Source organism: Dreissena polymorpha, chromosome 13 (assembly GCF_020536995.1).
Source record: "Dreissena polymorpha isolate Duluth1 chromosome 13, UMN_Dpol_1.0, whole genome shotgun sequence".
Classification (NCBI taxonomy): Eukaryota; Metazoa; Mollusca; class Bivalvia; order Myida; family Dreissenidae; genus Dreissena; species Dreissena polymorpha.
In genome coordinates, this window is record NC_068367.1 from 21,427,823 (window position 1) to 21,455,353 (window position 27,531).

A 27,531-nucleotide genomic window follows, 5' to 3' on the forward strand; every position below is an offset into this window, starting at 1 on the left:
AAAAAATGTCAATGCAGTAATCTCTTTTTGAAATAATACAGACAATCCAGACATTAGATTTCCCTAGCAATTTTCAGTATTTAGGAACAGTTTGATTTTTTACCATGAATACAGAAAGAACTTAGAATTATATGTTATACTATCCCCATATCAAGCCAATAGTTAACCCAGCCTTATCACAAGATATGTTGCTGCATTCTGAAACTAAGCAGGCTACGTCGCTCAATACACAAACTGCCCAGGATGTAGACACAACGCCGTGAATTCACTCTAAGTGTTCTGCGCAATGGTTCAGAAATAGAAAATCCTCATATCTGGGCCGCCGTTTATATGCTTGGTTCTTTTGCTGTGGTGCGATGATGCGAGTTGGCTCCTACCTGTTATACCAAGACCCATCAGTAAGCGTGCTACAGTCAGACATTGCCTCGCTAATTTCCAGAGTGTGCGAAGACAGTTAAATCAGGAATAGCTGGCAATATGGTGTGATGAGGGTGTTTTTGCTCTTCAGCAGACATTTACCTACACGAGACGAAAATGTTCAGCGACTTCTTTGTTTGTATGGGCCCTTTCCATTGGACACGTGTTCTGCTTAGATGTCAGGGCAAACTTCTGCGAGGCTCTGGCCTAGATGACGCATTGATCGAATGTAGAGTGTTTGGACCAGGTGTGATAGAGACAGCGTTGAACGGCAGGCCATTATGTACGAGCCCTCACTGGTATGCTGATGGTGGAGGACTTAATTCATAAACTGGAGTGGCAAGCTTTTTGGACACATAAGGACGAGGCTAACATCTGTCGTGAGCAGATGAAGGAACTGAAAAAAATGATTGTTGCCAATGAACGCTGTCCAGAGCAGTTTAAGGTTATTAACGGGCAGATGGAACAATTACATCAAGACTTTCTTGAGTTTCAGAAATAATGTCAAGCTAAGTCTGACCTTTGCCAATTCTTTGGTGTTTGGTTGCAGTTAGTGTCCATCGTCAAAAATGCGGTAGTCTCTGACAGAGAAGGAAACTGGAATCTGCATGTAGCTACCCATTGAAGATTCCATGCAAATATGTGCTGAATATGACTGCATTAACTACTTGCGTTACGGTTCGTGGTACTGGACCAAATAAAGGTAATGGAGTTCACACATCCTGAGCTTTATCGGCGCTATTCCATTGCTCAATGGGTTGTCCGGGACCGCCCAGGCTGGTTTTGCAGTGTTGCAGGTGATATGAAGGTTGAGCGGACTATTCAGAGAGTATCAACGGGTCCAGGAGGTCACTATGTTGTAGGAGTGACAAGCAATGCTAGTGCAGTAGCAGAATTTAGCTTTTGTATTCCATGAGATAGGGTCCATCACCAGCCTCCTCAATCTTCTAACCACCCACAATCCGATGGATCAAACAGAAGTCATCTTCAGCATTCGCTGAGCGCCACTCGTCGTCACTCGTTCAACCACAATGTAGAAATATTGTTGGACTATGTGCTCGAACGTCAGAACCCATACACAGTGACGGTCAATGTTCCCGTTCCACTACACAATTTTCTGACAAAACTGGCTGTTGACAAAGAGGTTGCTGTTTGTCTTCTCAAATGTATTGAAAATGATGAACGTGTTTACCGCGCATACAGGCAGGAGTGAATAGTTGAGAAAGCCAAAAAAATCAGTTCCATCATTTCAAAGAGAAAGCTTCCAAAGTTTACTGACCATCTTAAACAGTCATTATTGACATCAAAAGCTATTCTTAAGAAACGGAAAGCGCCGTCATCCAACGATATGGCCAATGCACAGAAAAGCATGGACATTGAAAAGGAACGAGTCATGTCCCTCAAGCAGATATTATCCCATGATTTGATTTCTTAATCTCCATTATTTGATGGTGACCCACCCAGTTCATGTTAATATGTCAAAACTTATTGGGGAGACTGAATCTCTTCTTCCCACTCATATCATCGCGGGCTTCATGTCTAAGATGCGACATATGCCACTTGCACAATTTTCCACTCTGGGTGGTGCAATCAATGCTTTCATCAACTCAGCGTCAAGCATATGTGAGGGGCCAGAGTACATTCATCTCGTACTAGACTCATGCGTTGATAAATGTCTTTAAAGGAAGGTTAACGGTTGCGGCGCGGAGACGAAGCCAACAGGTATTGCAATTATTGACATAAACAGAGGACACACAAATCCCACAAACAACTTAATACATTCTGGACATTCGAGGAAAAATAAGCGTAATCTTCAACTATTGGTAAGGGATATAGTGTGCAATGACGTCTGTGCCAACCCTATTATTACAAGTTCAGTTGTCTCTGACAATGAAGCTCTTCCAGCAATTAAGTTTGGTAATAAAGTCATTCCTGAACTGTTCAACTGGATTGAGGAGGCCGATGCCAGGGTAATGCTCAGGTTGAGTGGGCTGCTCGTATAAAAAAGTGTAAAAGAGTTGATGTGATGTCCAACGACACCGACAGCTTTGCATTATTGCTTCACTTCACTCCTTATTTTCAGAAACTCGGTATGAAAGAAATATGACAGCAGTATGGTACTGGTGAGAAGCGTCGAATGCTTCCGTTGCATCAGGCAATATCTCGGCTTGGGACATCGCTGGCGAAGACAATGATAAAGTCTCACATATTGACAGGCGACGACTGCATGAGTAAAGTGGGAATTAAGCATGCATCTGTGACCTCTGATCCGGTTCAGTTTTAAATGAATTTTGGAGAGACAGATACCTTGTCAGAGCAGGATGAAGCATGAGCAGAAAAGTATCGGGTACGCAGGAGCCAGATCGACAAACTGCGGAAACATTTGACCGCCTCCGACTAGAGAACTATACCAGTGCTAGTGCTGGACTTGATTGCCTCCCTCCTACAAGCAGTGTAATCAAAGGACATATTCGTAAAGGAGCCTTTCTAATACATAGGGCATGTAAACTCCTATAAATATTGATGGTCCCGAGACACAGATGGCACCAGTTATACATGGTGGATGTGAGGAGCACCTTGGCATGCTGTTGGCCACAAAGTACATGAAGCCTTTACCATGGAGCTTGCTGCTATTGTGCAAGTGTACATGAAAGGGCGAAACTCGACGTTGTCCGTGCCGTGCTGCTGGTGTGCTTTGCATCACATTTTGTAATAGTAAAGTGGACAATTTACCTTGTGGAAACCTGACTTGAAATGACTAACTTTGGAACTGTATATAATCTATGTGAAACAAAGTATTTTTAAACCTATTAAAATGAGAATGATTTCATGTTGATGAGTTGTGTGCGTTTTTGCTATAATGTCATATGGAATAAGATGTAAGCCCATTAGCCAGTCCCTAGGACTGGAGATGACTCAGTGATAACCCAACCAACACATGACATTAGCTCAAAGTCTTCCCGACATCAAATAGATGTTACGTCGGTTTGACTTTGAGCCAACGTTGAACAAATATAACGGGTTTGCTTGGTAAGGGGTTTGGTCGATTATTACATTTTCATACCATCTTCATTTAGGTCTGAGTCCCGCTCACTGTAGTATTTTTCACAGAATGTGAATATTTTTAAATTACTTATGACTTGTCTGTGAGTACAACATGCGTAAATTACCTAAATGTGCCAATAATACGAAAAACTTGCACAACAATATTGTAATTGAATTAATTACGTCAAACTTTGTCACATTAAAGTTTATACACTGGCTTCTACTGTCTAAGGTCAACTCAAGGTCGTTGATGTATCATACGACCTCGTACTTGACCTTTCCGGATCAATTACGCTCAATATTTAACAAGACCTCTCATAACTGAGTTCTATCAAAAAAATACATAATAAAGAGGTGAATTTTTTTATTCTACTCCAAAAGGCTTTATTTTCAACATGGCCGTCGGCGGCCATATTGGATTTTGGTATTTTGATGCTCCTGGCAGTGTGACGGACAAGCACCTCGATGATTTATCATGTATAAGGACTAAGTCACTCACATCAAGTGAGAAAATCTGTCAACCCAATTTTGCAAACGGGACTTCTGACCTAGTCCTGCACTATTTTGCGATTGTGGATGACTTGAACTTTGAATTTAAAGAATCAGTAGCTTCCGATTGGTTTGTGTGAATCGGAGGATGTATACCACGGTTTTGAAACAGCCATATTATTAGAGTATGAGTGAAACAGTTCAGAAGCAGAGCGAAAATAAAAACAACAACGCTATCAAGAAAGTTCCAATTTACATACGAATCACGGTACTCCGTGACCTACTGAATGTTATTTGTATGAATAGTTTGAGTTTATAAAATTTTAATATCATGAATCTAATATTAAAATAACTCGGAATCAACGTAGCTTGTTTTATCAGTTGGACGAGTATTACCGGATGATTCAACAACAACATTAGGTATTTTTTATCACTCAGCTATCATTTTTAGTCAATATATTATTTAAATTGTATGGAATTTATTACGTAGGTGTATTGGCTGTCATCGTTTTGGTAGTACTTGCGATACTCATCGGTCGTGGTGCGATCCGACCTGCCGTTCTCGCGCGAGAGGTCGGGCTATTGATGACTCTGTGGGCTCGCCGTTGCCGCATGTTGGGAGGCGAGGCGAACCGAAACCCGCAATTAAATGAGGACGTATGTCTATAACGTTTAACGGTGTATTTATTTGTTTTGTGGTTTATATTGATTTCCAAAGCTGATGTTTCAGAATATGTGTGTTCTTCACTGATAGCGGTGTTGAAAATATTTTTATAAATTAAAGAAATAATTTCATATAATATATACATATATATCATTTTGTCATAATTCATCCTACTGATACCCACTATTTTATCAGAATACTCAGGCGAAGTCAGTGGCCGGCGAGGAACTTGAACTTAACGCCCCAAAGTTCGTTAAAGGTTCGAATTTAGAGTCAGGGCACTTTGTCAACATCTACGAAGCCAAATACAATGGGAATGCTGTGGTGGCTGAAACACTCAAAGGTATGCGTATTATTTCATATGCTGTTTATTGTTTAGTTTAACAGCAACACCTTTATTATACAAAATGTAAACACACGTATGTTTAGTAATGTGTCTATAGTTTATTTTTTATACTCTCCGGACTCTTACAAATCTGGTCGTTTTAAAAATCTCAGCAAAGATGCCGATTTTTACCATATCATTTAGAATTAAGTATGCTATATTGTATAGTATAAGAGAATAATTTAGCTTGATAACTTTCCAACTATTGTATTACTATATCACATCCTTTGGTTTAGAAAACTACGCCGCCAACGACTTGTTCCTCATGAAGGCAAAGATCAAATTCTTATCCGAGAAGGTCGGAGACAACCCCAACGTGTTGAAGTGTTTGGGATCCATCCTCGATGACACGAGTAGTTAGTACCTGTTTCATATTAAAATATTTTCCCTGGACTTGCATAATTTTATATAATTCGAAAAACAGTCTGCTCCTGTAATTTTGAAGATATATTTAATAACTTACGGTTAAATTTTTCTTTCCGTTATTGCTGTTGAGAATGATTAAACCTGCTTTCTCTTTTAAAGCAGTACGTCATTCGTCTTTTGACTGTTTTACATATTCGTAGATATATTTTTACATTTACACCCATGTCCTTTACTCCTGCAAGTTGGACCAACCATCCTCTACGAGTACTGCGAGAACGGTACATTTAAAAAGTACCTGGTAAACAACAAGGCTAACTTAACCGTGGAGAAGCTTTTCTGCTTCGGACTCGACATCGCCAAGGGCATGCAGTACCTTGCTGGAAAGGGGGTAATGCACAAAATGAAGCAAGTTGGTTATGACAAAATTTTAAAAGAGAGTTATATATATAATATTAATTACATTGATGTACAATATAGGAGTCTTATGAAGAACAAATACAGTGTTCGTTGTAGCTCAAACCACGATGTCGCTATCGTAAATGGAGTCTAAAAATGCACTGTATCGCAATTAAATACGGTGTTGAAGCATCTCTCAATTTGCTTTCCTTACCGTATTTTTCGCACAAAGACTATTTTTGTAATAATCGTTTGTTAATATGCACTAATATTTAATAATATATTATCAGCTGTGTGAGCAGGTACACATTCTGAATAATTATTTTCCAACAGCATTATCTGCATTTATGTGACCCAATGCTAACGATTCGCGTATTTATTAAAGATAACTCACGGGCGCCTGATGGCACGAAACATCCTTCTGACCTCCTTGAACGAAGTGAAGATCTACGGCTTCGGGCCGCAACCGGAGGATGAGGTTTTCGGGGATGCAGAGCGTGGCAAAACAGTGAGCAAAAATATAAAGTATCATGACAAACTATTAAAAAACATCAAATCATATAAGAAGGTACTGTCATGTCCACATATCGTGCAATCTGTAATGTTGGTTTTATGCTTATTTAATGTTATTAGTTTTATTAGTTTTTATATTTATGACGTTTAGTTGAAGTTTTATTTGTTTTGAAAACAAACACTTGTTCTTTACAGGAGAAAATTCCAATCGAGTGGAAGGCGTCCGAATGTATGTCGTCAACGAAAGATGCAGACGAGAAAAGTGACGTGTGGTCGTTTATGCGTGGTCCTCTGGGAAGTGTTTTCTCTTGGTAAGGCAACTAAATATGTCATTGTTCTAATTTTCAAACTTTGTAGCAAAATTTGAGTAATGTTTTGCTGAACCAAAATGTTAAATCGATGTAGTAAAGCAGTAACTTAATAATAACCCCGTGCAAAGGTTAAAGATTACACATCAGGTACAATGGTGGTTTGTGGAAATAATTACCTTAATTATGTCTTACATCTGATGTCATCATCAGGCGAGAACCCGTACGAAAACTTAAACATCCGAGACCTGCCTGACAGCCTGAAGAATAATGTTCGTCTGCAGAAACCGGAACGCTGTGGCGACGTGTACGCACATCGACGTCATTCGTTTTATATTTACTTTGCATAATGTTTAGTTACACTGGATGCGGATTAAGTAATTGTATTGTATTGAACATAAAACTGTACTTGATTGAATGGTTGAATCAATTAGGTTACATGATGAGTACATGATGATTTGCCTTCTGATTATTTAGTTGGTTGTCTCAAACATAAGTGAACATAATTATGTAAAATCTGGTGTATGTGCTCATTGCAAATACTTATTTGCTCACTGCGCGATGATACGATTCATTATAGTTTGTTTCACACGCGGTATGTGTGATAATAATAACAATTTTTCAATTTTTTGATATATATATATATATATATATATATATATATATATATATATCACGGTATGAGAGCAACATTAACGAAATATGTTTTTGTTTCTTGATCAATCAGATGGTATGGCGTGATGACCAAATGCTGGAATTATCAGCCAAGAGAGAGGCCGACGTTTGCTACAATCAAAAACGAGCTAGAGTTGGATTGTTTGTACCGTACTTGTAACCTTGAAAGTTTCATATAAAATGGAGCTGCTCTATTGGCAAATAAATAATGAATTTTCAGAGTTCAAAAGCATAGTAGTGTATACATGCATTTTTTGACAATATATGCCATTTTACTTTGATCTATGTCCCTGCGTTGTAAATATGTAACTATGGCTACATAGAACAGCTGTAACCGTGAATATTTTGTTATGATTGGGCTACACATGTTCGAGAAATAATATACGTAGATTTGTAGTTAAGCCTTGTTTCTTTGCTTTTTCTTTAAATATACGTCAAAGTGAACGATTATATTGTTAATGGGCGTTAAATATAATACTGTGTTCATTAAAAAATGCGAAGGAAATCGCATGAACCAGGTTGATAAGAAGTTTCTATTCTGTTGTGATTATAAACAATGTCACCTTAATAACGAATTTAAAATAAGCGTTGAATGAAGCGTAAGAAAACACCTAAAAACACAAAAGTCTTTTCAACAAAAAGTTGGGTCACGTGCTGACCTATTCTTGATACTTAAACACTAGAGCTATACATTTTGCAAAAAATATGTATACTTCACTCTTAACAATACTAACGTATATGTATTTGAAAAAATATTCATATGTGATTGTGTGCACAGATGTAAAATAACTTGGTATTTCCTTCAATTTAATTTGTTATTCAATTTTAGAACTAACCGACTTTATAATCTTCAACTTAGCATCCTATATCTTTTTTTTTCATTTACACTTTAATAAAATATAAAGTACTTTATTGACTTTATTGTACTCATCGCCCTTTTTAAATGCTTCAACTCACGACGTTACCTGTTAATCGGCGTAGACAATAGACATTCAACAACGCATACTTAAAACCGAGCTTGTATGTATTTTATTAGTACAAAACAACTATCCAGATGCGTGGGCATTTTTCTATAAAACCGTTAAGCAAAGTCGTTTTAAAGCCATGCCTCAGAACCACCCAACAAACTAAAATATTGCGAACATTTTTCCAATCTTAACATAACTTCTCAAATATGTTTTCAAGTTAAATGCGAACTGTACTATAATGTGACATAGTCTGGTGTTTAACTTCTACTTCTTTTAACGTTTCTTATCAGAACCTGTACACGCGATTTATTTTTTCGTTTTCAATACAATTTCAATACGAGATTTATCACTGACATTGATTAATACCATTCATATCGCGTTGATACATATACAATATTTGCAAAGTCTTTGGGTTATGTGATCGTAAAATCCAAGAGTTCTTTACTGCATTGTTGCGTTATATAGCGGACAAGCCCAATAAAAAAACATCGGCTGGAGTTTGATATGTATACTAGACTATAGTATAGTCTGAGATCTTGCACTTAAAGGTAGCAATTGAGCTCTTAATCGCGATACACCTACTCGTAAAAGTTGATGTAAAACATTAATTTTAAATACTTCTCTTTACAAAAAGTATTAAATTTGTATTCATTTTTATTGATTATGTTTTATATTCTTTATTTTTTTAAACAAATATTCATTGTACTCTAAATAAAAAACAAATACTGATTGCGAATAATAATGATTCAATACACAGTTTATTGAGCTTCTTAAGTTTATGGCCATGACTACACACACGAAAAACAACTTGTCGTTATTTATAATTATTTAATTTTAAGATAACCCGCACCCGTCAAACAACTTCAAAATAAGAACGCAAGCGACTATCAAGATATCAATTTCTGTTTAAAGATTGCATTTATGTCGTTACTTCGTCTACAATAAATATAGTAAAATTTCAGATAAATCAACGGTGATCAAATTTGTCATAAAGAAAAGGTATTTTATCAAAGGAAAATGACAAATTGCCGGAAGTAACACTTTTACACAAGAAACAATTATTAGAACAGAATTGCAAACAAATTGATCTGGTTCGTCGTATTGCACCGATCGATTTCAAAAATGGTGGTGATAATTTAGACCTGACTTTTGGCAAAGATTAATAAAAAAAAAACATAGATGCGACTGCATATGTAAATTGGTCTCATATAATCATATTTCCAAACAGGAAAGAAAAATTAGAGAAAATGCTGAATGTACTGACTATTAAACTTTTCGATGGACTGATGTTCACCAACGAAACAGTACCTTTACTTTATGAGTCGGTGTCATATCGTTGATCTTAACAAGCGTCTAATTATTTGTGTGGCTCGATTTTACGTTTTTTTTATACAAAAACCAATCGGCTTTACACTTAAAATCTTAAACAAGTAAATGACACGAAATACGTTAAATACTTAAATATCGTTAACCATTTACCAAATAACTCTTTTTGATGCACTGAGCCGCAACAAAGCCCAAAGAGGTTTTTCTAGATCATTCCGCATCACTTTATGGTCGACTCGGTTCGAAAAGGATTTGATTTCACTTAACGCAACCACTCTCTTAGGGGTCAGAGTATTGTTGTTTGTTTTAAATTGACTTAATATATTAAAGTCACTATCACGCTCACCAATACATACGGCTACTGTATTATGCTATATAAAAACATTCGACAACAAGTAGTACCATACGATGGTTAATTACAATAGGAAGACCCTAAAAACAAGTAACATTGATGTAAAAACGTTATATTACAAGCATTCGGCAAGTTTTAAGCATCTAAATATCTAAATATCGTTCCACGATGTAATCTACTTTCGCTTTCGAGTCAGGATCGGATTCATTCGGGTTGCGTTCATTTGCATAATTTATACAAGCCATTTTCGCATTCGCTAAGTTCCAGTTACCCAGAATTGATTTTGATTTCACAGAATGATATATTTATGAGAGCTACGTCATGCTTCCGACGCTTACCGTATCCAATCTCGTGTTCGCCCGTAAATGTTCGGATATTTCACGGGAGATATAAATAGAATTATTTGTGGCCACAAAAAAATAAAAACGAGCATTTTGTATCTCGTTAAATCAATTCTACCAGACAACATCTAACGTTGAAATTTTGCATTTTGCTAAAAGGAACATTGATTTTTTTATGGGCTAGCTTTATTTAACGATATATTCGATATTTTTGAGCGTGATTGTTACTTTAAGACTGTAAATCCATAGTTCGTTACCCCCAAAAACTAAATGTTTGTTAATCCTTCTTTAATAAGTTTCCTTAACATGTTGAACGATCCGGTTTAAAATACAAGTCTCGTTTGACTAACATTAAGTCACATACTAGTATTACGTATGAAAGAGGCTTTATAACTAATTGGTTAATCGAAATTTTTGTGTTGTTTAGAAAATAAATTATTTGGGGGCCTTTTTTCTAACGCATTCTATATTGTTTAATATGACATTCCCAAACTCTTATATTTTTTTTAAACAAACACCAACTGTAACGCAATTTAGTATTAAACATCTCATAATATCTCCAAGAAAACAAAATCAAGCTTTACCATACAACCAATTTGTTATGGCAAATGAATTTTTTTTGGATAAAATCAATATAAGTTCATGTTGTTCATGAATTATCCTACACCACGGCCGAAGGTTTACATTTCATACAATTCATGTTCACTTGACAACGTATTTACATATCAATTGAAATGAAAATAGGTGTTCAAACGCGTGAATGCTCGTCTGTTTATTACATTTTTCTAGGCGGAAAATTACAAGAAAAGCATAATAGTCACTATATGTATGGGTATCGTTACAATATAAAGATACTATAATGACATCCGAATAGAATCAATGACTATCATGTTTCGATTGAACAACTAACATTATATTTTTAACAGAAGTCAAGTATTACTAATAATAAACTTTAAGATAATTACTCATAGTAAGGAGTAAATTTATTGTTCTCTATTCTCAAAATACTATAAAATACTCCTCATCATTATCAACCATATCTTCATCATCCTTTCAACATAATTATCATAAAAATAATAACCAAAAGACAAATAGTAGTGCGTGCTTGTATTTGTAAGGACTTTTGAAATATAAATGCAAAAACAATTCTTCTGTGTTCCATGTGCAACCGCGATCGACCTTAATGTCACCCCTCAGTTGATTAGTCTCGAGACGACTGTAAACGGTGTAACATCCTTGTTCAGATGTGTAAAGAACTGAAACGATACTATTTAAATGATGTAGGGCATGTCATTATGAATACTTAACATGCACATGTGTGGCATGTAAAATATTCAAATGAAATCATAACAATTCGACGGCAAAAAATACCTAAAATCAAGAGTTACGGTTTGAATAAACTGATCCCCGCCGATACCCAACGTGAACACAGGACGCCTGCAAGACCCATCAATCACGTTAAGTTGCTTAAATATTTTAAATTTACAAATGTGAAACATAAATTTTATTCAAAGAAGCTGCTATTATCTGCAAAATCCATCCGCAACCACCAATCAAGAGAAGTGTACATGACTTCACGTACAACCCATACAATAATCGATAGTTATTAACGATTCAGGTAAAATCGCGAGCGGGATACGCAACCCTGCTGTTCAGATTTCTTTTCTTTTATCTTTTATTTGCAGGGGGATGTACGAGGACCCATGGTTCAAGACCGGTGTGTAGGTGCCTTCATCACATCCCGAAACCTCTAATTTAAGAGAAATCTACAAATAAGCAGCTATTATTATACTGTAAAAATTAAGTATTCCTTAGCAAAGTAAATAAAAAATTATGAATCTCATTGCGCAAATTAACATAACAAACTAACATTCAAAGCATCCCGTACACACCCCGGACATCAATAAATGTATATATATATATATATATATATATATATATATATATATATATATATATATATATATATATATATATATATATATATATATATTTATATATATGCATATGACGTTATTTTTCAACAGCTGTACTAAACCGAAGTCATCATCTAACCTGTCACACCAAAACGAAAAAAATCAGTCATCTTAAAAACAATAATACCGTTTAAAATTGAACCTTAATTACGTAAGAAAACAAAAAATGATAACCCTGACATTTAAACATGCCAAGATTTCAATAAATATTCAGGAGGAACTATCTCCAGGAAGTGAGAGTCTCAAATATGAAACACATAACTTAAAAATGTACGTTAAAAACACAATATGAAGTAAAAGATGAAACAAAATAATCAAAAAAACTTAATTGCTTCAGACATAAATGTAAATACACCCATCGACTTTCTCGGTAAAGGAATCAGTTCGTGTTTAGACCCCATCCCACATGGACTTAACAACCGAACTGAAAATAAACTTTATATCGAATTTATTATTGCAAAATTATGAACATTAAAATAATGTAACCAATTATTTAGACATACATATGTCCATTAAGGGCGGGCGGGCGGGCGGGGTTATCATCCCTTCGTTTTCCTTTTCCATTACTTTTGCCTGTCAAATACACCCTCGAATGGCGACTCAATAGATTTGCGAATCATATATACCCCAAAACGAAAAACTCGTGCGCTTTCGCGCTAAATCTTAAACACAAAACCCGTGCATTTTTCGTGCTAAACAATTACCATAATCTCTCTTCTAAATAACATGTATAAAACTATACTATATCGTATTTATCAAACCGAGAATAATTTCATTGATTGCAATGCGTAGTTAAGGACGTACGCGGCAGTTTAGTTTCACGCAAATATTTTATTTACTGAAACACCGGTTGCGAAATAAGTGCAATATATTTCGGATATTCGGATAAAAAAGAATGTAAACTATCTTAGACCGAAAGAACAACAAAATATGCTTAAAATGAATGCAAGGTAAAACAATGGACAGTTTTGGTCATGAAAATTTAATACCTTTGATATGCCCCTTTAAAAGGGCCGTCCAACAGATAAAGCGTCGTATTAACGCGAAACGATATTTTGGGAAACTACGAGGATATATAGCTAACATATAAAAATACATCCGATCTAAACATAAGCGTGGATGGTCGAGTGGTTTAGGCGGGAGACTGGAGATTTTTAGTTCAAATGTTTAAATAAACCAATATAAAGCCTTTTAAGTATTTAATGACAAGCTTCACTACATGCCTAAAACTGTTGGACGGCTTCTTTAATATATTGTATACATCTTGTTTTCAGTTATTAAATTTTACTGTATTATTCTTCTTTTACTCATATTGCTACACATAATTTGTGTTTTCATTAACATTAAAATCTACTTATTTCATTGGCATACAGCAATACATGTACTAGTATGTGTTTTGACCTTCACCATGTACATGGTTTTCACTGTTTTTTTTATATTGTATTTAAATACATGCAGTCAAACTGTATTTGTGAACAAACGACCCTGGTGACCTATTGTTTTCTTTTTATATTTGTATTAAGTCATAACTCATTAAACATTTAGGTAAATTTGAAACAAATCTAGGTGGAGGAAGTCATGTTAAAATAAAAATGACTTTGGTTTATTTTATTCATTTTCAAATGTGAAATAATGTTGTTTTTTTTGTTTATGTTTAAAAATTGATAAAAAACATGCATCAATTAATTCATGTTAAAAAAATAATTTGCAATCAAATTAAATCAGTATTACATATTTTGTGAGAAATAGAGGCTGTTTTCAACATTTTTTTTTCATTAATTTACTCTAGTTGTTATGTTATTTCCTTATTGGTGAATTGTTATCGTGTTTAAATATGCTTGTTGTTCAAGTGCGAATAAAAAATGAACAACACTGGTGACCCATGATTTTTATTTTATTTTTCTATCCACAACAGATGGTTCTACCTACATACCCAAAATTATCAAATTCTAAGTGGAGCAAAATTTGCATTAAAACTACCGCGTACGTCCTTAAAGCGGGTATATACGATCTTGTCAAATATTTATTAATTACTATAAAATGTGTAAAAAACTTATTGTACATATATTTCAATATAAACTAAAATAAAAGATAAGAAGAACATGTGTCGAAAAATGCTAAATAAGCCAGATATTTAATTCTGAAAATGAAAAGGGCTGTACAGCCAAATTCGCCAGCATGTATATCATGCATGTACGATGTGAATCTAAATTTAGTTTAACGGCTCATTTGAAATTCCTGCAGTGATATCGATTCATACGCCACATGAACACTTACTAAAAAGACGAATGCAACGGTTATTGTAGGAAAATATGAACGAATTATCTTCGTCACAATCGGCTCGGGGCGCTAATTTGTATTTGCTGCATTTTATGAAATTCGTCTTAAATGTATCATTTTTCTTGCATATTTTGTGTTATTATAACATATTTGTATCAATATTTTACAATTCAACACATATAAAAATCGTTTAATCTCGCTTTAAACGAAAATTTTATTTTTTACATTAGTCAAGTAATAATAAAAATAAAGATAATGGTTGCAACGAGTAATTCAAGTGTCTTTTCGTAAACTGCGATGATAATGTGGTAAGTATTGTCAAACGGTTCTTTTCTTGCTGTAAACCTTGTATCTACAGAATGCTTATTAGAAGACGACACTTTGATATTACAATCACATCAAGTGTGACTTAACAAACAACCTTTCTGAATATGTAGTATGATAATGCGACGTCCACGATTGATTTCTGATATGTGGAACAAATAAATATATCAACTGTAAGCAAAGACATAACTCTTAACAAATTGCGGAATTCGTGTTGGCTTTCATTTAACATTTACACACGTTTTTTTAAATCATCATGCACATTATACACAATGCAAAATATATAAGTGACTGCGCGTACCGACATTATGTGTCATTGTTTAGTTTTGTTCAAATTTTCAATATCGTAATTGTAAGAGTTCAACTTGTTACTATCCTAGCAAACAGCAGCATACCTTTTGCTTACCATAATTTTGTCGAGTGGTTCTTTAAAGTAAAACTATTTTAATTAGCGACGACATCTATATTGTTTTAAAGTCAGTGACGCGAGTACCAGATAGCGGACGTTACAGTTTATCTTTGATCAACTGATCTAACCACGTGTTGAATAAATATATCATAAGACATCATGTTTGTAAGTTGTAATAGGTTATTTTGTTTGATACGTCTTACCATTCAAAACGAACTAATTTATCTAAAATCACGATTATGTATAAAACGTAGTCGTAGAGTACATACCCAAAATTTTGTTCTAGTATTGAAGTGTATTTTTCCGTAAAGCAGACTTATTTAAGTACCAAATTGTGTGCAGAATAACATGTACTGCGTAAGCAAAAAGTAGGACTACACGTATAAATTTTTGATAAAATAGTTTTTTTATTGATTGTTTTGTAAGAAAGTACGTGTCTCGCGTACTATGAATTATAATGCGCCTAAAAATTTAGTTATACAATTAGAAATACAAATATGTTCACACAATCCTTCCAAACAGTTAACATTTCTTATTTCGTATTATTGTCACTTTCGTTCTCTGCCTGTGTTGTTCATGTCATGTTGATTAATAGTCGCATTTTTCTATTAGCTTTTAGGCAACGATTAAAATAATCCGATCATTTAATAAAAGTCGCGAAAGGGGGGGGGGTGAACAAATGATTAGCTTGTGAAGCTTCAAATAGACAATGAACGCTGTAAATCAGTGCTAAATAAGGTGAAAACAAAACAGCCACGCACATGACGGAAAATATCGGTTATCTGTATGCAGGGCAATGAGATACAGAACTGATTTGGGCTAACAGGACGTTCGGTATCCCTGAGATAAATAAAGGATGCTCATGCAGCGTCGTTCAAAACTTCCTTGTCCTTACAGATAAATTGGCAACATTTTCCACCGGGAATCAGTACATTAAAACATAACCAGAGGACAGACGTATATAACATTGAACACATGTTGTAATATTTACAAATTAATTTAGTGAAAGGAATTTTCGTTGATATTTCACTGATTTCGCACTGACCTGCAGACTGTCATGCTGCGACATACCACATGTTTCTTTCTTCTGATAACGTGCTTGTTCGTGGCGCACACCTACGCGTGGAGAGGGTAAGAATAAGCCATTTTTGCAAACTAAATATTAGTCGGTTTGTGTTTTTTCGTTTCTTCACCGTAACTTTTTAATGAATGTGCACTTCATAAGTTCAAGATTGGTTCTTTGCATTGTTTAGTTTAAGATATGTTTAAATACAACATATGTTTACAACGGTTTTGAAAAAGGCAATAAACTGGAATTATCTGTAGTACAATTATTATTGAGTAATACATTTAATTGCAAAATATTTTCTATCATAATGATTTGAAAACCTATAAACCTCATGAAAACATTCGTTGAAATTGTTTTACTATACTTATTATTGACAAACGCATTCCTCGCAATCATTTTACCTCATACATTTTAAAATTCTTAAATAGTATCTGGTAACTAAACCCCTATTAAACGTTCAAATAAAAAAGCCGATAATAGTAATTCACTAACGTTCAAATGAGAAATAGAAAATGCCAATAAAATTAAATCACTATGTTGTGTACTTGCGCAAAACAATTGTGTGTACAATATATCATATGCCACATGAGAGTTCTTCACGAACATATCGTCCGAACATTCCATCGGAAAATCCATATCCTCGCCAAAAAATATGTGCTATCAGAATCAGAATATTTTTACAGTGTGTAGGTCGATAAATAAAGGAACAAGTGCATTTCCTTATGCTTTCTGAGTGCAAAGTCAATAACGTTAGCTGTTCAAATGTTGCATAAACATCCCATGGAATAAAACTATTCAAAAGCATATTTCGGTAACTAAACTATATATTTTTGCTTGAATAGACTGCATATTTGCGATAAGTGATTGATTTATCCACACACACACAAACAAAAACATTTGGTGTATCATCAAATTCAGTGAGCAATCTGGCATTCGCGTTGTATGTTATAATTGCTCTATTAGACGCTCGCTACCTGTTAGGTTTTGCTTTGTAGTATTTTCTAAATTGATAGTTGGGACCTAGTGTCGAAAATCGCACACTGCGACGGTGACTGATTTATTTATCACTTATATAATTGCACACACATATTGCTGGTCTGAGGAAACTTCTTGCTCGCATCGGTCCGTTTGAAAGAACTTTCCAGAACAACACATCGTTAAATTGCCATTTTAACCAAAAAACGATTTATGTTTTCAGTAATCACGTTTTCATTTATACACAGTTTCGTGTTGATTTTCTTATGTACTTTGTTAGTTAGTTGCATGTTCGCGGAGGGAAAGACAGACGAACGAATAAACAGAGGCAGCAGTTGTCAGACATTGAAATTGCCAATTAAAAAACCCTGTTCAATATCTGATGTATTCTCTTAACAAAGATGGTATTAAGTATGTGTTTGTGAAAGGTTTTCCCTGCCAAACGCATTAAACACATCAATCAATTAAATTGGGGAATTTTACTGCTATAAATAGTTATATATCGTATTTCTTTGCGACATGTTAACCTACGATAACCTACAATAAAAGTAAACTAAACATATTAAAACGGAGGCACTGTGTACTGGAACTATAGTTAAAGAACGATGTTATAAAAAGTGCATTATAATTTAAAGTATAAACATGTTCAACTCGTTATTGCAATGTAACAATCGCTGAATCTAATCTGTTTTTGTTTTTGCATTGCGGTTGCGTTTTCGTGATTAAATATTTATATAAGTGTATTTTATAAATGTATTCAGCTTAAGCTGTTCAATCGATTATCATCAATATTTTTACATAAAAGCAAACAAAGCATTGCAATAAGACAAAATGTAATCCTTAATATGGCTTTACTTAAGTCATTGTTTGCTATTTCAGACACTTCCTTCGATTTTCAGTGATTCAATGCTGACATTATGAGAGCTACTGCGCTTTTGACGTTTGAATTTTGTAAGTTATTATGCTTTTTAAAATAAACTTCACAATATAAAAGACAAAAGACAATTAATTAATGAATATCATGTTCAATTTTTACATTCTAGAAATTTCTAAAAACTGAAGACAATGCACGTCCTGATTTGTGTTAACTGTAATCAAATATAAATAAAAATCTATAAATTGTGTATAATGTTTATAATTATATATTCTGATCTTTAGCCCTTGGCTTAGCATACTCAACTGTTAAGTTTAATACAAGCATCATTTACATTTGTAAGCAGTTACATAACAACATATATTCCTTTGAACCATCATACCGTATATTAGTTTTAGTGGTTTTGTGTACATATCGATGCATAAGAATCGTCCCATATCCATGCACGATAATTTGATTTTGCAAAAACTTGAAGTGCATCGATAGTAGGTGTGGACATTTCAGTCAATATGAAATTGCAGTTTGACTTTAACCGCTTTAAAATATTATTATAAATAAATTAATTAATAAATACAGCATACATTTTTCATTGGTTTGTATTTAACTGCGTTTAAAAACAATACAAAGATAAATTAATGACGTTTTCAAATTATTTTCTTTGGTTTACGTTTAAAAGTGCCATTAGAATGTTAATTCGAATAATTGTATTTAAAATAAAATAAGTTTGAATCAATTTGAATACTTGATTTAAATTGTTACTGATTAGACCTTTACTTGGCAATTTATTTTTGCCAAATAGAAATGCGTGTTTCATCATAGCCAGAGTTGTTTACATGACGAATAATTCAATTATTATTTTTTCACTTCTACTGCTGAAAGTTTTTTAAGAATGGTGACCTACATGTAAACAAATACGATGATATGAAATAATGCAGCCTCAAAGAACACATCACATTAAAAAAATTTAAATAATGACAACGTGAAACAGTTGCACGTTGCAACTGTTTTCGCCACACTACGAGGTCCTTAATTTAAGGCGAATTAATTACAATTTTACAATATGAATGAAGCACACAAAAATTGATAAATAAAAATTTGGTCTTTGCCTTTGAACACTCGGCTCACAACACCGGTAAAATAAATTTATTGTATAATACCTACACTTCACAGTTGGGGCAGATTGGTTCACAAACATTAAAGTGCTAATACATATAAACATTGTTGCATCTCAATAGAATTGCAATTGCTATACAGATAACACGTTAAAATTTATTAACAATTTAACAACTCGATAGCCAGATGTATTTTGGCGAAACTAACTCATCTATTTCACTTCGGGAGTTTCCGAGCTAACATTCAATACGTTCAAACTAACCAGCAATTAAAAGAATAAATGGCATTTAATGCAGGACTTGAGGGTCCGCCTCTCAGGCAGATGACCAGTTATTAATTTTCACACATATATACACTTTTTTGAATAACAATACTGTTTGCAACACATTTAGAGTTATAGAGATCTCAATTAATAAACGTAATATAAAGTATAATCGTTTAAATCTGTCATCACTTGTATTTAATGTTTAAGGGAATCAAAGTTGACATGGTCTTAAATATTTTTTTTCAGAATGTATTCCTAAGCTTGCTAATAAGCTTTCAAGCATCATTTATATTTATTTATGTATTTCACCATCTATTACGTTGCAGCTTGAACATTTATTCGGCTCAATGCTAGACCCCATGGATAATGCCATATACTTTTTAAAATGCAGATAGCGTTTATATATCAAATATATGTTTATATTGTGTTCAATACTTGTATTTATTGCTTTTAAAATAGTTTGGCCATAAACACTTCAAGTGAACGTTTTTCATTACAAATATTAAAATTACTATATGTCTGTATTTATTAAAAGCTTACTTTCTAAACATGTTTAATGTTAGGTTTTGAGGTTAAATTCACATTTTTTTTGGCATTAAGTAACTTTAATAATTTTTTTAACATAATATTGGTAATATTTTACGTTTGAATTGATATTCATGCAATTTTGAAAGTCAGTAAGAAAACCAAATAAATAAGTATTTTTTTCTCTGAGCATGATTTTAATGCCAACTTTGAAGAAGAGAGGGTATACTGTTTTTCTGGATGTCGGTCGGTCTGTCGGTCTGTCTGTCGGTCTGTCTGTCGGTCTGTGGGTAGACCAGTTCGTTTCCGATCAATAACTCGTCAACGAATCGACCGTTTGGCTTGATACTCCACATGTGAATTTGCCTTAAACAGTAGATGACCCCTATTGCAATTTCGGTCACTAGGTCAAAGTTCAAGGTCACTGTCACAATAAGTGTGCATATTGTTTCCGATCAATAACTTGTCAACGAATTGAACGATTGGCTTGATACTTTACATGTGCATTGGCCTTTGACAGTAGATGACCCCTATTGAAATTGGGGTTCAACTAGTTCAAAGTCCTGTCTAGGGAAGATATGTCTCCGACCGCGGGACTCTTGTTATACTATGTCTGTAAGATGATTAGTAAAACTGACAAAGGTATAATGCATACTAAATGAGACGCACCTAAAAGACTGTTGATCTAGTATGTGGCCGTTATATTGGTTTGTTCCTGTGGCATCAGCAGGGAATACACCTGGGGCATTCAACAACACAGATTTTATAATCAAACATTCGTTCTCTTCAATAACATGAGATATGAGAAATATGTCACTTTATTTTATATGGACCTGGACTATACCCTCCGAATAAAACTGTTACAAATTCAAATTGTATCAGGCGAGAAATTTCGCGAAGGTTAAACATAAGAACACATTGGAAGTCTCATAAATGTGTGTGATTTGCACTATTTTGCTTACCGTGATCGAACAAGAAGCATAACGTTTTGGAATAAATAAGGGTTTTACCGGAAGTATTTTTCATACAAAAACTATATTGATTACCACTTTGTTCATGTTACTCTGGTGTCACGACACTTCGAGCCTTATACATTTAATGTAAAGGAACAACGATCATATTTTTATAGTGGATGTTGGAGTTGGCGCGTGAAACAATTGTTTTACACCGACTACATCTACACATGCCAGGCAGGCTGGACACACAATGGAGACTACAATTGCAGCATCCGTAAGTTTGAACGCATTCAATCATAAATCAGGACCTAATGCATACAGTATAACATGAAACATTGTATGTACAAGTTTATTTAGGACCAAGCGGTTTTTCAAGCTTCAAAACGTGCGATCGACAATAGGTATGACAGTGAAGACATTGTGCTAACAATTTTTACTCGCAATGATCCATTAAGTGCTTAGTCATATTCATATAGTATAGCGTTACGAATGACTGCAATCTACAATGTTATATGTTTGTGGAGATTAATACTGTTACATGTCACAAGGGGCTAAAAACGAGCAAGAAATCAAGTTCTATTCACTTTCCCAAATAGCTTCGAACTTAAGCTAAGGATGTTTTTCTACATACAGCTCGATACCATTATTTACGGTGCGCTAAAGTATAATTCAACCTTAAGTACACTACGTTCATAAACATTGTGCCACACATATATGTTGTTTCGCGTCAGCGATAACAATCACCGGAACAAAATTTATCACAAATCTTCAAAATAAGCTAAACATTTGAAGAAATTATTGCTTTCAATAAAGATCAAATTTTAACTTTAAGAACAATTCGAAACAGCTTGTTAACATTAATCATTATCATTGTACTCTGTACATGCACGTTTCGTGCTTTGATCTATTTGTCGAACTTCATATAATTATGCTTATTGAGTCTGTCTCTTGTATTAGTGTCCAAACGTATGTTTGACTTTGCTTGTTTTTTTATAAGTTTTTATTTCTATTACTGAATGTGTGTAATGATATTGTTTTGTGAAAAATAATATATATTTAAATATCCATTGTTTATACAAGACCTATATGCTGCGAACATATTCAATAAATGTTTAGTACAAGATGACCTTACTTGTAAAAATGCCTTACCTTGTTAATCTTATATATGCCAACTACAACTAAATGTTATTTCTGTACGCTACTGACTGAGCAACATAATTAAATCTCAACATTTAAATCGCTCTCATAGTTAGAATATGATAGATAACAGTAAATATCATTGTTTTTCTGCCTCTTGCTATCTGTTACCCAGACTGCATAAACAGCGGAACTTGTGTAAGCCCCAATACATGCATATGTCCGTCCATCTCGAGTGGTTCTAACTGCCAAACATGTAAGATAATTTAAGCAATATTACATCGCAAATCCATCATATTTATGATAAAAGTCTAGATTAAAAAAGAATAGCATGTACTTGTTTTAATGTATCGTACTAGTTGTTTTCATACATTAAACTGATGAGATTATGTAATGTTATATTTTAAATGCAACATTCATATTAGTAAACAAGCGAGACAAAGTTCTTGTTTTTGTGATATAGATCATGTCCTATAACTTCGTTGATACTATCAATTTAATTCCAGCAATGTGTTCCTACCAGCGCCCATGTTACCCCGGAGCATGTCGAGATGGTACACATTGCAACTGTTTCACTGGGTTTTTATACAGAAATACATCAGACGGCTGCACCAACTGTAAGATCAAGTAAATTCTAAATCAATAAAACTATCAATGCATAATTAGTACTTTATATGTTTAATATTATATTAAGTAACAATTAACTTTGGACGGACTATCACGTTTGCACATTTATGTGTTAATCATATCTGTGAAGGTAAACAATGATTGTCACAATACTCACCGGGTAAGGAACAAATGACCTGAACACTATACATCAATTCAAATAATTACGCTTATCAAACGCGACACAGTACTAAAATGTCGCCTCAAATAATATCGACAAAGAATAACTATCACATAAGTTAATAAAGCATGCGATAACTTAATAACAGACTACATAATTGTTTTATAGTTATATACTCGAGGGATTGATGTTTGCCATATTACTGCAGAAGCAATACAATATCGTTTATATCTCTTTCTGCCATGAAATCTCTTTATGTTGTAAATTAAAACTGAAGACTTATTACACAGAGATTAAAAATATTGTTAAACTAAATTAAACAAAGAGATTGTAAACTTATGTTGTTTCGATAAGTTACTAAAAAGGGACCTTTTTAGTAAATAACACGTCATTTCGTACGGTAATCTTTTACCCAAAATGAGATTAATACTAGCTAGTAGTATGTTTTTTTATATTGTTTACACATATCATGTTCTTTGCAGTCAATGAAAGCGAAAAAGGTCTGAAGCCAAAAATAATCCAAGCGAACGTCACCATTCAAAACATTCGTAGACTCGACAAACGAATTAACTTCATGTTTGCCTTAGAGGTGATGGATGTGAATTCTTCGATCGTTTGGAGGTGCTGAGTAAATCTTGTTTTATTCGAATGCTTTTATACAACCCTTCACGTTTAAAAAACATTCCTTAATTTTACAATTGATGTTAAACCAGTTAAGTATAATGAAACACAAGTCTTTATATTATTGTTGTACAAAGCATAATACACTGGGTAGCATGGGCAAAATTGAACACATTCCTTAAACAACGCAACGTTTTTGAACGGAACATGATTACACCATCACAATATTTAAGAACAATCCACCGTGGGTCGATTAATATTTCATATTATTCATATAAAGTGATGTCAATTTGAAATAAATACATAAGGCTATTTTTCTGACCACGTTGGTTTAACTAAAGCATTTTATTGTTACTGAAAGCAACCAGATGCGGTTTAACAACATGAGGTTTGAAATGAGGGCCATATTTGATGGTTTGAATAACCTGCCTCATCGCCCAGTATACGTTCATGACAACACGACTGGCATTGTACAAAACATCATCACCGCCAATGTCAGCAAAATTCCGAGAGCTGGTATGGTGTGTTTATTGTAACAGGCGTTATCCTATCTACATATTTACAATATATAACTGCTACTGTTTCTGAAGTTTTTCGGGTAAGCAGACGTGTGAATGGTTTAATTCGCGTCAGGTCGTAAAGAACAAACGAGAGGCACGATAATACATTGATTGTATATTGTTTAAATACAATAATAAGAATACAACATGCAACTCTGATCTACTACATGAGCAATGAGATAAAATGGTATCGGTTATGGTGGGAGAGGGATACATACTGAAGTATCGCATGCTTATATATATTGATACAATCGTTAATTGTTCCTTATTTCCTATACTAGAAGCACTGGTCAATTGATGTCGATATAAAATCGACATCAACACATGTATTTTATATGCATTTAACATTTTCCTAGTTTAATATGAATGAATAAAACAACGCAGACTTTTTTTTTAAGCGGCCATGTCCGGGACTTTGGGTCGTTTAAGGAATATGAGTGCCAAGGAGGCGGATCAATGGACAGTCCGCAGGAAAATTTCGCTAATTGTGTTATCGATGATGATCAGTTCATGACCCTCATTGAGCACGGCGATTGGTAAATGATGATTTATCGAATACTATGTGTTACGAACTAACAATCTAGACAAACTGTGCAATGCCTTGAGTAAATGATTTGGTATAGGATTCATGAAATCAGTTTAGCTCACACACTGGATAAGACACTTTAAACGTTCGACCTTTGCACGACGTGTACGTTCCACGAGAGTATCAACATGCATTAAAACCATTACAAACGTATCAGATATACATAATAAACGGTCTAAAACAACGTATCAATTCTACATACATATTTTTGTGAACAGGTTAATTATACAGAAATATCACAGCAAGCACATTTCTTATAATGTTTTGATTGTTTAAGATTGCCATGTTTTGTAACAGGCTAACTGTCCAGTTCCGGTCTACAAGCGGCGGCTTCCAGAAGCTCTTGAACATTGACCACGGCAGCATACCTTACGCAACAAAGTACTACAAGGGGCTTTCGTTTTTCAAGACTGTACGTAATTAATTTAGCAAAAATATTAAGATCCTAAAATTATTAAGATTCTTAAAGCAAATCTTTCCTTTATACTGTTTTTGGGGTATACCACCTGTGGTATTGCGATTATAATGCAGTTAGAAAATTAACAATCTTATAATGCATAATAAGCATTAAATGGGAATACATAATTGCAATAACATTTTATGTACATTTACAGCATACATATATGCCTGCATATTTTCAACATAAATTTTAACATGGAAGTGTGCTGTTATTCTCTGACGGTTTAACATTGTTTCGCCTCTTTCATTTTGAAAAATCTGAAACCCATTGAGATAAAAATACCATAAAACACCACAAGTAATGATCCCAAACCAATCCGTAACTTTGATAAACGGGGAGTAAGCTATATATCGTTCTGTTTATTACGAAATGGGATTTTTTTTGTTATTGATATGATTCACACTTCAGATAGAAATATTGATTGAGGTTGTCTCAGATCAAACAATGTAAGACGTCATCCCATCGTTCTATCTGTACTATAATCATATAGGTACCGACCCATGTCATACATATTTTGGATAGAAATTAGGTTGTGTGGTCGGTAATTAATGGTAAACATGTGCTAGTTTAGGTAATGTAATAATACAGATAAAAAGTTCATGTACATTTCAGTGCAAAGTTCAGATGCATAATACAGTATTGCTTACTACACTGCAATACTTTATTCATATCAAATATACACGTACACTTTGTTTAGTTGGATAATTTACACGTGCAATGCATACACACACCTAAAGAGCGATAATTTGACATGAAAAGTCTGGTGGCAATTATTTTCTTTATTAAGAATAGCGATAACCCCTTAGTTTGTTGCGTATGTATGCGTGATTTAAGTATTGTGAATGTGTTCTTTCCCACGCTAGTTTGCTCTTGATTCCATGTCATAAATAAATCAAGCGATTTAATAAAGGTTTTTTCTTGCTGTTTTTTTTGTCCCTATGTATTAATCGAACGCGTTTTGTTTGCATGTGAATCAATAATTTTGCAGTTCTTCTTGCTAACTGAATGGTGTCGTGTTAGCGAGAGAAAGTGCCAAGACACACGAAGTTTAAATCACCTGTATTTGCAATTGAAGGAGGTAAAAACTGAAACAGCCTTATGAACATTTAGTACCAACACGACTAGGAGAAACACTAACAATAGTATACTGTTCAGCCATTGCTTTTACAGACAAAATTTAAGAAAAACCTGAACAGACTGACAACATACACGGAACGTATGTTAGCAAATCCCGAACAAAAACAGAAACTACTTCAGACGGTCACACGTGTAACAAATCTCTAGATGTATCTATACATACACGCGCAAGCTGGACAGTCACATATGGTTTTGTTGAAATACAAAGAAGCGCCCGCTGTGACCGCAAATTCATTCCTCAATATCAATTTTTTTAAAATGACAAACAGTTAAATAGTTAGAAATTAAATATTAATAATAATGATTATCCTTAGAGATATAAACGTTATGGCATATACATTAAATTTTTACATTGCACTGACATTTTACGATTTACACCTCTACAAATATTGCGTTACACAAAATTAACGCTCAATGCATGTTTGAGCAACTTAAAGCGACCACAAATGAAAATAACCGAAAAGCAAATAGGGGTATTAATTTAAAGTTGTATTCCAGTAAAAATGCAACAGTTAAATTGTTTAGAAGGTTTTCAGTGTAAACACATTTATTTGCATCGATTTAAATATACCTGTCAGTGTTGCGTTAATAACATGCTGTCATATTTAGTATTTATGCGTTACAGTTTAGCGTCCAAATGATTATTATGATGCCATTTACTGAAATTGAGATTTTACCAATTCACATTGCTGTACCATATATTTATTTTTATAAGTTTGATAAAGCACACATGGACGTATATAACATTCACCATTAAAAAAACGGACAGGAAAAAATCACGATTATCAAGTTGATTTAATACCCGCATGTATCCATGAGACTTGTGTGAATTTGCGATAGCCATGCCAAGGAGTTGACCCCAATGTTTTGTGTTGTCTATTACCTGTGCTATATATCATACTGTTGGTTAAATAACCTCTAACTATTGTGCTATTCGTTCTGTTGATGCAGCTGCAGTTTCGATTAGAGATTTATTTATTTGGACAAATAGGTTGAGTTCCGGTTCGACTTCATAGCTCCAAAACACTGCTCTGAGATAAACATGAATACCTGTCCATATAATGCTACGATACTGGACATTGCTGAAGTATGTACAAAGGTACGTTTATATACTCGGTAGTTTTTACACAGATATAACGTCATTAACAAGATAACATCAATAAATGTTCTCAATGCTCAATGACTGGTTTTCTGTTATATGGAAATAAATATTAAACTATTAAATAAATAGT

The 27,531-nt window shown here is 34.0% G+C and overlaps 1 protein-coding gene across 1 annotated transcript in view; it reads right to left on the minus strand.

Moving 5' to 3' along the window:
• LOC127855047 (uncharacterized) overlaps positions 1-27,531 on the minus strand; it is a gene marked incomplete in the record, with an annotated part of 514,210 nt that overhangs the window by 294,927 nt on the left and 191,752 nt on the right.